This window comes from Magnolia sinica, chromosome 1 (genome assembly GCF_029962835.1).
Source record: "Magnolia sinica isolate HGM2019 chromosome 1, MsV1, whole genome shotgun sequence".
Classification (NCBI taxonomy): Eukaryota; Viridiplantae; Streptophyta; class Magnoliopsida; order Magnoliales; family Magnoliaceae; genus Magnolia; species Magnolia sinica.
In genome coordinates, this window is record NC_080573.1 from 82,864,364 (window position 1) to 82,875,394 (window position 11,031).

Here is an 11,031-nt window from a genome sequence, read left to right on the forward strand (position 1 = left end):
TGTGGCAGTTGGCACAATTAGAGATTTCTTGAAAGGGTTTTGTATTTTTAAAGTTATTTTTTTTTCACAGTTTAACTCTTTTAGAGTTTCTGGTTTAGATTATGAGGTCTCTCCTTTTACAAAACTAGGAGCAAGATCTTTAGATTTCGAAGTGTTATTTTTAATATAACCTAGTACAAATCTATCATCACATCGTCAAGATGAGGCTTACAACTTTTCAAGTTTCTGGTCACCTTGGGTATATATTTCCACGTATCCTTTGAAATCTAAAGGGAGGAAACTTCAAGTTTTAATATCTCATTTTCATATTCAAGTCTTTACAATTAAGAAATTTTTAGAATTAAATCTAACTTAACTTTTTCAAAACAATCAGAAAAGTGAGATTTTTCAAAAACAACCTTTTCAAGTTATAATTATAATTTGGCACTTATTTATTTTTGAATTTTCAATTTGGCCGCAATCTTGCAACTTTCTCTATATAGGGCATCATATGCAACTTAAAATCATCTTCATTTTCGGTGTCACTTCCTAGAGTTTCATAATCAGATGTTTCAAAATCAACTGAGGAAGTGATTCTGGCTATAGTCATAAAGGCTTTTAGATCATTTGCAGTTTCTTAGTATGATTCGTCAGTTTTTGAATTAATTTCAAATTCTGATGATTCATTTCAAGTAGCAATCATTCCTTTTTTTCTCGTTTTATCCTTTTTATAACATTTAAAAGCGAGATGCCCATATTCGGAACAATTGAAGCATTGGGTATCTTTAATTTTAGATTTCTAATAGTTTGAATTTCCTCTTCTTTTGTCAAGCGATTTTTAAAAATATGTTCTTTTCTTATTTTTGAAAATTCTATAGAATTTCTTTTCCAATATAGCCATATCGTCCTCATTTTCGTCAATATCTAAATTTATATTATAATCATTTGATTTATATTTAGAGGATTTTAAGGCAATGGACTTGATCTTAGGAGCGTTGAAATTCAGCTAGAAAGTTTGAAGAGATCCAACTAACTCCTCAACCTTCATAATATCGGTATCCCTCAATTCTTATATAGAAGTAGCTTTCGAATTAAACCTATCAGCAAGTGATCGTAGTATTTTTTCACAAACTTTACTTTTAGAGATTTTATCTCTAAGACCCTACATGGAATTGACTATGTCATTTACTTTCGTATAGAAGTCCATGAAAGACTCATTTTCTTCCAAATGAATTTTCTTTTGAATCTTAGATTTTTTTGACAATGTTAGTTCTTTCATGTGTCATTTCAAGAATATCCTATGCTTTTTTAGTTGTATCACATGAAATAATTCTTTTGAATTTATTTAGTGATAGAGCACAAGTTATTGCATTTAAGGCTTTAACAATAGCAGCACTTTCACTTTTCTGAAGAGTCGTCCAAAAAGTATAGGCAATTTCCTTCATAGATGTGGTTCCATTCTTAGCTACTACTTCCATCTTAAGAGAGATCCATTGAGTGACAATGGCTTGCCACACATTTCATTAATAGATTTGAGGAAAATCCTCATCTTAGCTTTCCAATCTGAATAATTTAATCCATCAAAAGGAGGTGGCCTAGTAATGGATAAGCTTTCAAAATTTGACATCTTATGGCTCTGGATCTAGCTCTGGGAAGTAAATCCCAAAAAGAGCAACCTTGCTCTGATACCACTTAAAAGATGAGTTATCGATGTCTTAGAGATTGGGGGGATGAATAGGACAATACCAAATTCTTCGAAATAAAGCGGAATAAATAATCTCAATCTCCCAAAGTATTAAAAACTTTATTCTAAATAATTCATAGGACAACGTTCACATAGTATTTTAAGCAGGACAGCCTTATTTTCCGACGTCTTTGAAATCAATCTTTCAAACTACCAAGAGAATATAAAATAAATACAACATTCACTAAATATAATGAAATAAATATAACATTCACTATAAATAATGAAATAAGCAATCACTATAGAAGCACAAGGGGTTATAGTGGTTCGATGCTTAAGCCCACACCTACTCCACTCCCAAAATTACTACCCACGTAATTTTAGCTTTCACTATTTCAAGATTTTTCTAGGTTCACCTTAACAACCTTATACAGTTCTTGTGATGTTCATGGGCTATCACAAATCAACCCATAGAGATTTTCGAGCTATCTCAAAAAAATTTAAATAAAATAAAGTAATTGACAATGTACTTATCTTCAAATTATGATTTGAAGATGTAGTCGAAGCTTAAAGCAGCGATATTCTTTCTTGAGTGTAGAGGAGACAGTATTTGCTCAACCAGAAAGAATATAGGGATCTAATATATTTCAATAAAATGAAAACCCTAATGTTGTAGATTCAATTCTCTGTTTCTTAAGTGGAGTATAGATTAATCTCTAAAATATATTTGAGATCAGCTTGAGAAAGGGAATTGAAAAAGTTAAATGAAATTTATAAATATCACACAAATAGCTTGATGAGGACCTGAGTTTCTCTCTTACTTGCAGAAGGTTTTTGAGTGAATTTCATTGTAGAATAAAATGAAAGGTCCCTATTTATAGCAACGTATTTGGAAATTCAGTCAGCTTATAAATAAGTTCGGCTGGCCAGATTCCAACAATTCCATTCCAATGGTTATCGGATTTCGAGGGATAAGATTTATCCAAAATTTGGCTAGCCCAAGCCAAAATTCAGCTGGCCGAATCTCCAATTCAACTGGCCGAATTCCCTAAAAAAAAAAATGAGAATCCTTTATTGGAAAATGACCTGAACTTTCCTCAGGTTGGCCAAACTTCAAGTTAGGCTAATTGAACCTAAAGTTAGGCTGACCAAATTTACAACATATTTTTCAAAATTTTAGATATGAAAAATTACCTGAACCTGAAGTTAGTTAAAGTAAGTTAGGATGGCCAAACCTAAAGTTAGGCTGGCCGAACTTTAGTGAACATATACTAAAGTTAACCCATTTCAAACATATTTTGAAAGCACCTAACCTAGAGTCTTTCTAAGGTCATTGTACCTAGTGTAATGCCCCAAATCTCCAAGGTCTAAGTCTTTGCTCAACCTGAGAATTCTGACGTTAATCCCATTCACACATCATCCAAATAGTGTGATTAAACTTATACATTGTGAGTATTCAAGCATCAATTCATGAAAAGGAAATTCTCTGCATTTATTATTCCATTTGAAAAAAAGAAACAAAGTTCAATGAATCATCAAATGCTCACTCAGATGGGAGCTTATTATAAAATCAAGTCGCAGCGGAAACATAAATAAAGCTAAATCATGAAACTATTTTCTTGTTTATTCAACATAGACTTCCTTAGGGAGGTGATCCTCTAGGTCTTCAATTATTCATCACCTGCATCATCTATACGGTTGGAGAGGGTCAATGCCCTACTCATAGTGAAGGTCATTCCTTTAAAGTTTACCAAGATTTATATAATTCAAGGTTAACAAAAAGCAAGGAATAGTACTCCTCGTATTCCACATATATAAGGGTATTGATATGTGCAACATTCTATATGATATGCATTCCTAAGAAAATATGTATGATTCATCACACTCAACAGTCATGATCACAATGTGGAGAGCAGTTTAATATATCCAACTCGCCCCGCATTCTCATACTACGGAGATTTCCCGGCGTATCCCACGTTAACGTGGCTTTACACGAACATCCCAAGGCAACACAACAACACAGTTGGGGGATTTACATAACACGATGTGTTCATGGAGTGACTATTTACAACATCCAATCCTAAGAAGTGATGTAATTAACATACATGGCATTTTACTTACATCGATTGTGCACCACGCCAACCAACCCACGGAATTACGTGTCGACCATGAGAGCCATTACTCATAATGCATTACGTCCACGAATATATGATGACTATCTGAAGTGGGATTCTCAGTACGATACTTGCTTGTAGAATAGTAATATGAAGTGTATCCATATAGTTTGACTCATGATAATATAGTAAGCAGTAAAATGAATTTTGAAACAGGAGAAAGGGTGCAATCAATTAAATTACAAAAATTAAAGGAAGGATCGTTACCTCTTGTAGTCTAGCTATCCACTATCAGATTAAATGCCAAGAGACACGTCTTAAGGTAAATTCTATCCTAATTCGTAAAACTTGAATGGATAGGGTTAAAACTTGACTTATAATATTATTGGATTTGGTTAAGTTTAGTGAACCCAGTGGAACCCTTAATGAAATGAAGGTTCCCTCATGAGTTTTTAATTTAGAATTTCTTTTTAAGATTACAGGTTTGTCGATTACTTTATCGAATTAATCCGACATGGTGGGGTTCATCTCCTCTGTTGCTAAAGGAGCAAGAGGAGAAAAAGAAGAGGGAGGGGAATGAAACGAAAAGGAAAGGAAAAGATAATGGCTGCTTGAACTTATGTCATCCCTCGTCAGGCGATCAGATGGTCTTCCGGTGTCCGTTCCTCTTTGTTCCTTCTTTTCTCTCTCCCTCTCTCTTTCTTATTGTGAGTATCCTCCAGCGTCGTGGGAGGATTTATACACGGCTGAGTGATTCTAGATCTTTTGTACGTAGGCCTTACGCTGCTCGTCTCACATTGCCCATTTGCGAGGAAACAGAATATTGTGGTTGCAATCCGAGTTTTCTTTTGTTTTAGTTTTCCTTTGAGTTTTCTTCATCTCTTCTATGTTTCTTTTCTAGGGATCGAATTAGGTGTTGGACCATCATCTGGATGTCCTAGATTTCCTGAAGGTGTAAGTTTTTGTCATCTAAAGTTGTCGGTTTGTGCATGGGGTGTGGCCCCTGTTTCGATGGTGAATTGAAATTTGGCCCACCTTCTCTTGAAGTGGTGTTTCCAGATAGTTTTAGTATCTTCATCTGACAAGTCCTGGTTCGTTGGATTAATGTTTGGTGTGAGATTTTTGGGCCTGCTGCGAGACTAGAATTTCTCCGCATGGCATGAAAGTCAGTCGAATGGTGTGGTGTCGTTCATCTCTGGTTTCTTTCTTTTGCATGGTTCGCCTTGGTCGAAATTTAGAGTGGGCCCGATGGACGGTCCTGATTCCCCCATCTTTTCATGATGGTGTCCACATCTAGTTTTGCCGAAGGTGCTTAGTTTGAATAGTTACGAGTGGGAAAGACAGAGAAGAGGATGCTTCTCTTCGGGATTTAGCAGGGTTAAACTGGATTTGACCACCTATATCTCATGGTGCTCCACAGCTGCACATACTTTGTGCACGTGCACCCTCTGCGCATCACCTTTAGGGTGTTTTTTGGTTAATTTGCTCCATCCACTTGGTCTTGTTGATGTACATGGGGCCTTTGGGTTCCAACGTTAGGTTTGGCCTGATGTCTTAGTGGGCCATGCTTTAGGGCATCAGGTTCCTAATCCCAAATTCTCCCTAATATTCCAGCCAAACTTCTCTGGGTTGGGTTGTTAACAACCATATTGGTTAGTGATTCCTTTTATGGTGATTATGACATCTATTCTTATCTTTTTAATCTTATGGATAAAGGTTACTCAAACAGTCAGATTCTATAAGGACCGGGAAGGTGTCCAAGTTGATTGAAGGTGTGTTTCCACCTTGCTAAATTAATCTTTATTGAAGAGATTAGGGTAATTTTCTTTCATTTCCTCCTCGTGTTCCCATGTTGCTTCTTCCTTGATGTGCAAAGACCATAGAACTTTCACTAGAGAAATGATCTTTGTTCGAAGGATTTGTTCCTTGTGATCGAGAATTTGCATGGGTTCTTCCATATATGTGACATTGTCTCTCAGGACTATTCACTCCCAGTTGATGATGTGAGATAGGTCAGGTTCATACTTCTTTAGCATAGAGATGTGAAAGACATCGTGGATGTTGGCCAGTTGCGGCGGTAATGTGAGGCGATAGACTACTTCCCCTTCTCTTTCTAGTACCTCAAATGGGCTGATGTATCGTGGTGCAAGCATGCCCTTCTTTCTGAAGTGCATCATGCGCTTCATGGAGACACCTTTAGGAATAATGGTCTCCTTCATAAAACTCGAGTGTTCGTCGTCGTACATCCGCATAACTTTTTTATCTACTTTATGCAGCTTGGAGGTGCTTAGTTATTGTATCGATCTTCTTAGAAGTAATCTGGACAATTTCGGGCCCTAGACTACTCTTTTCTCCCACTTTCATCCAACTATGTGAAGCGTGGCAGGGCCCTCCGTATAGGGCCTCGAATGGGGCCATGCTAATGCTTTCCTAAAAGTTGTTATTATAGGTGAATTCAGCGAGATGGAGATAGTCGTCCCAGCTACCCTTGAAGTTTAGAACACATGCTCTCAACATATCTTCGAGCACCTGATTTACCCTTTCTGTTTGTCCATCTGTCTGGGGGTGGAACACAATGCTTTGATTCAAGAAAGTCCTTAATATAGTCTGTAGTTTGGTATAAAGATTCAATGTGAAGAGGGTGTCTTTATCCGATATGCTAGTTTTTTAGATTCTGTGAAGCCGAACCACGTGTATTAGGTAGATTTCTGCCAGCTCGTTCATCAAGGCAGTGATTCATATGGGGATGAAGTGGGCTGATTTTGTTAGTTGGTCCATTAGCATCCATATTACATCATGATTTCTTCGCGTCTTGGGGAGTTCTACTATAAAGTCCGTGGATATGGAGTCCCACTTCCATGGGGGTATGTTGAGCAGTAGTAGCAATCTTGCCAGTCTTTGGTATTCTGCCTTCACTTGTTGGCAGATGAGGCATTTAGCCACTTATGCGGCTATTTCTCATTTCAGGTTATCCCACCAACTATGGCGTTTTATGTCCTGGTACATCCTGGTACTCCCAGGGTGGATGGTTAATTTGGATCGGTGGGCCTCATTTAGCATTGCTATCTTAATTCTGGTACACTTGGTATGCATACTCTGTTACGACACCTAATCCCACTGTTTGAGCTGATATGCCATTGGGGGTACTTTTCTTGGGCCTTTAGGTAATGCTCTTGTAGTTCTTCATCCGGTTCTTGCACATTGATGATTCGGCAAAATAGAGATGGTTCCACAGATAGATTACCCAAAAGTGTATTCCCCTTTTCGATGTTTAATTGGTCATCAAAGTCCTTTATGAAGTCCATCATCCTCATTCTTCAAGTGTGAGTGAGGCTGTCGAGGTGTGAGACTTCTGAAGACTGAGAGCATTGGCCACCATGTTTGCTTTTCTGAGATGATATTGTATCTCGAATTTATAGTCCTTAAAGGTCTCCATCCATCGGCACTGGCGCATGTTCAGGTCCTTTTGGTCAAATAGGAATTTGAGACTCTTATAATCTATGTTAAGCTTGAATTGTTCACCATATAAGTAATGTCTCCACATCTTAAGAGCGAATACTACAGTTGCCAATTCCAAATCATGAGTTAGGTAGTTCTGTTCGTGTATCTTCAGCTGCCGAGAGGCATATGCTATCACCCTATTGTTCTGCATGAGTACACACCCCAGTCCCTTGTGTGAGGCGTCTGTGTAGACTATAAATTCAACTCCTTCTTTGGGGAGTGTGAGCACAGGGGAAGAGGTTAGTCTTTTCTTAAGTTCTTGAAAGGCTTCGCCGGCTTTTTCATCCCACTGGAAGAGTGTGTTCTTCTTGTTTAGGTTGTGTAAGTGCTATGATGTATTAAGCACCATTTATTGTCAAATTTCTGTAAGACAAAATAATTTAGAGTGTGACTTGTTCATATGATGAAAAGTTCACCTTCAAGTGAAGCATGATGAAAAGTTCACCTTCAGGATCATCATCATATCAAGATTTGAAGTACAATACATGAAGATAGTTCTACAAGGTTGTGATTCAAGATCAAGCTACTAATGCAAGTCTACTTCAAGATCAAGCTTCTAATGCGAATCTACTTCAAGTAGAAGATCTGAAGCTACTGAAGATTTGACTTCAATGTCCAATGTTTCAGGTATAAGTGACCCTAGAAAGACCCTAGGTTTAGGTCTTTTCTTATGCATATTTTCTTTGAGTATTTATACTTTATATGGGCTAAAATTCGACTAGTTCTAGCCTAAGTTCAACTAGTCTAGGCTCTGGTTCGACTAGTCCAAGAATTGCTTCGACCACTCTAAGTTTTAAACTCAATTTCGAAATTTTCTAGTAAATCCTCGACCAGTCGAGCACTCTGCACGACTAGTCATGGACATCTGCTTAACTAGTCATGGGGAGCTCGACTTGAACTCCAGCAACATATTTTTAGCTCACATGACTAGTCGAGGGCTATGCTCGACCAGTCAAGTAGGCCACTCGACTAGTCGGAGGTTAGATTTATTCGATCGTGCTAGAAAATTTAAAATCTTGTTGAATCTAAGACCATTTGAAGGAGACCTTAAACCAGTCGAAGGAACCATTTTTCAGCCTATAAATAGAGGTCTTTTCTCATTCCAAATCATTTAAAAAAGCCATAAATAGCTTTCACTTTGAGAGAAATGCCCCCGTCATTATCAAGATATAGTCTAATAATTTTAGATCTTTGAACTAACTTATTTTTTTTTGTAATTCCTTGATCTCAGTATTGTGAATTTGATTTTCTTTTAAAGGGAGATTTTACTCTACCCTTTGAGATCCAAGGAATTCAAATAAGTAGCCTAAGGTTTGAGATAATTTAAAATCTATTTAGAACCTAGAACCCTTGATTATTTTTGTAGGACATTGAACATCTACATCAAGCAAAGCAGTTCTATGGGCTACGTCTAACAAGCGCCTTCAAGAAGAAGATAAGTACTTTTTAATTTTTTTGAGATTAGCTAGAAAAATCTCTGTATTAGTTTTGAGTGAGATCAGCCAGAAAATCTCAGCGCGGAATTTTTATTGTGATAGCCCAATCGAAAATGGAATTGTATAAGTTTTAAGGTGAACCTGAGAAAACCTTATTTTATAGTGAACGCCAATATCACGTGGGTTGTGATTATTGGGAATGGAGTAGGTGTGGTTGTTTGAGAACAATTGGTGGACACACCGAACCACTATAACTCTTGGTGTTTATGGTGGATGATGATGTATGTGATGGATGTGTGCTGAATGTTTGTAATCTCTTCTTTCATGTATATGTGGTAAATGCGTATAATAGATAGCTTCCTTTATTTGCCTCTTGTTTTAGTTTGCGATCTTGATCCTTATTGTATTCAAGAAATCAGGTTGTCCTACCATAAACATTTGTTTTTGGTATAAGGTTGTCCTTTGAACAAGGTTTGAATCAATTTCTCAATACTATTACAATTGAGATCTTTGATTGATTTAGTTATATTTAATATTTCTATTCAGCATTTTTTTTTATTTTGGCATAGAGCTCACCCTTTTCAGGTTGGTTAAGGGATGGATGATTTTGGAGAATTCCTTGATAAAGCAATGATAGTATCTTACCAACCCCAGGAAGCTTCTGATTTTGGTGACCGTTTCTGGTCTGGCCCACTGAAGTATGGCTTTGACTTTAGCCGGGTCTACTGCTATACCCTGGTGATTCACGATGTGTCCTAGGAATTTAACCTCCTCTTTCTAGAACTCGCACTTTAAGAATTTGAAGTATAATTGATTCTTCTTTATGGATTCTAGGACTACCCATAAGTGCACTTCGTGTTCCTCTTCACTTTGGGAATGTATTAGGATGTCATCAATGAAGACTATAACAAATTGATCTAAGTATGGTCCAAATATACGGTTCATGAGGTCCATGAAGACAGTTGGCAAATTCGTGAGGCCAAAGGGCATCACTAAGAATTCATAGTGTCACTACCTATTCCTAAATGTGGTCTCGTAAATATCCTCAACTGGTGATATCCAGACCTCAGGTCGATCTTTGAAAAGAAATGTGCTCCCTTAAGCTAGTTAAAGAGGTTGTCTTTGCAGGGAAGGGGATATTTGTTCTTTATCGTCGCCTGGTTTAGGCGGCGATAGTTGATACATAATCATAAAGATCCGTCCTTCTTCTTTACGAACAAAACTGGGGCACCCCAGGGAGACACACTTGGTCAGATGAATCCTTGGTCCAGGAGCACTTCTATTTGTTTCTTGAGTTCTTCCAGCTCGATTAGTGCCATACGAAAGGCAGGCAATGTAATGGGGGTGGTTCCTGGTATGAGATCAATACCGAAGTCTACTTCTCTTTTAGGTGGTAAGCATGGTGTATCCTGGAACACTTCAGGGAACTCCTTGACCACAGGAATGTGTTCTATGGAGGTCTCCTCAAAAGCCATCACGTTAAACTCTTTCATATTCATCTTAACTAAATTAGTAGAGATTTTGACGTTTGCTATGGTGATGAGACAGTTTTCGTAGTATTCAATTATAAACCCAAATGCTCTACTATGGAAGTTAACATAAGCTATAAGGTAGCCCCACAGTCAAACAAAAGTACAACTGGGGTACCCTTAATGAAAGTCATACCTTCTATTAGGCTAGGAGTAGTCTTGGGGTCTCCAGGTTATGTTATGGCGAAGAGACGACCGGACGTGGTGTTTTGGCGCACTTGAGTTGGGGTGGGGCGGCCTTCGTCTTTCGTCTTCTTATAGCAATCTTTTGTGTCGTGACCCATTTTCTTGCAGTAACCACAACTAGGGAGACTGTCCTATTGTTTCTTCTCTTCGAGGGTGATATTCTGTTGTGGGGTGGTCCTTGGCCTTTTATCCGTTGTTTGTGTTGTAGTCAGGTTAGTCTTAAACCTTTTTCCTGCTTCAAAATGTAGTTTAGCCCGTGTCCTGCGATCATCGTCACTATCGACTTGAGTGGCTTTATCAATAGTGTCAGTGTAACTTGTTAAATCTAAGTAGCATATCTTAGAGTGGATTGAGGGTTAAATTCCTTGAATCATTTGATTCTAAAGTCCTCGTCTTCTACTAATTTAGGTGCATATCGCGATAATTCCATAAATTGAGCCTCATATTGTTTGATGCTCATTACACCTTGGGTGAGTTTCAGGAATTCAGACATTTGTTCATCTCAATACGAGTTCGGGAAGTAGAATTTCCTTTGGAATTCCTCCCGGGTCCAAGTGTGATTCTCTGACACAGTCCTTTCCGTTGCTTCCCACCAGATGAAG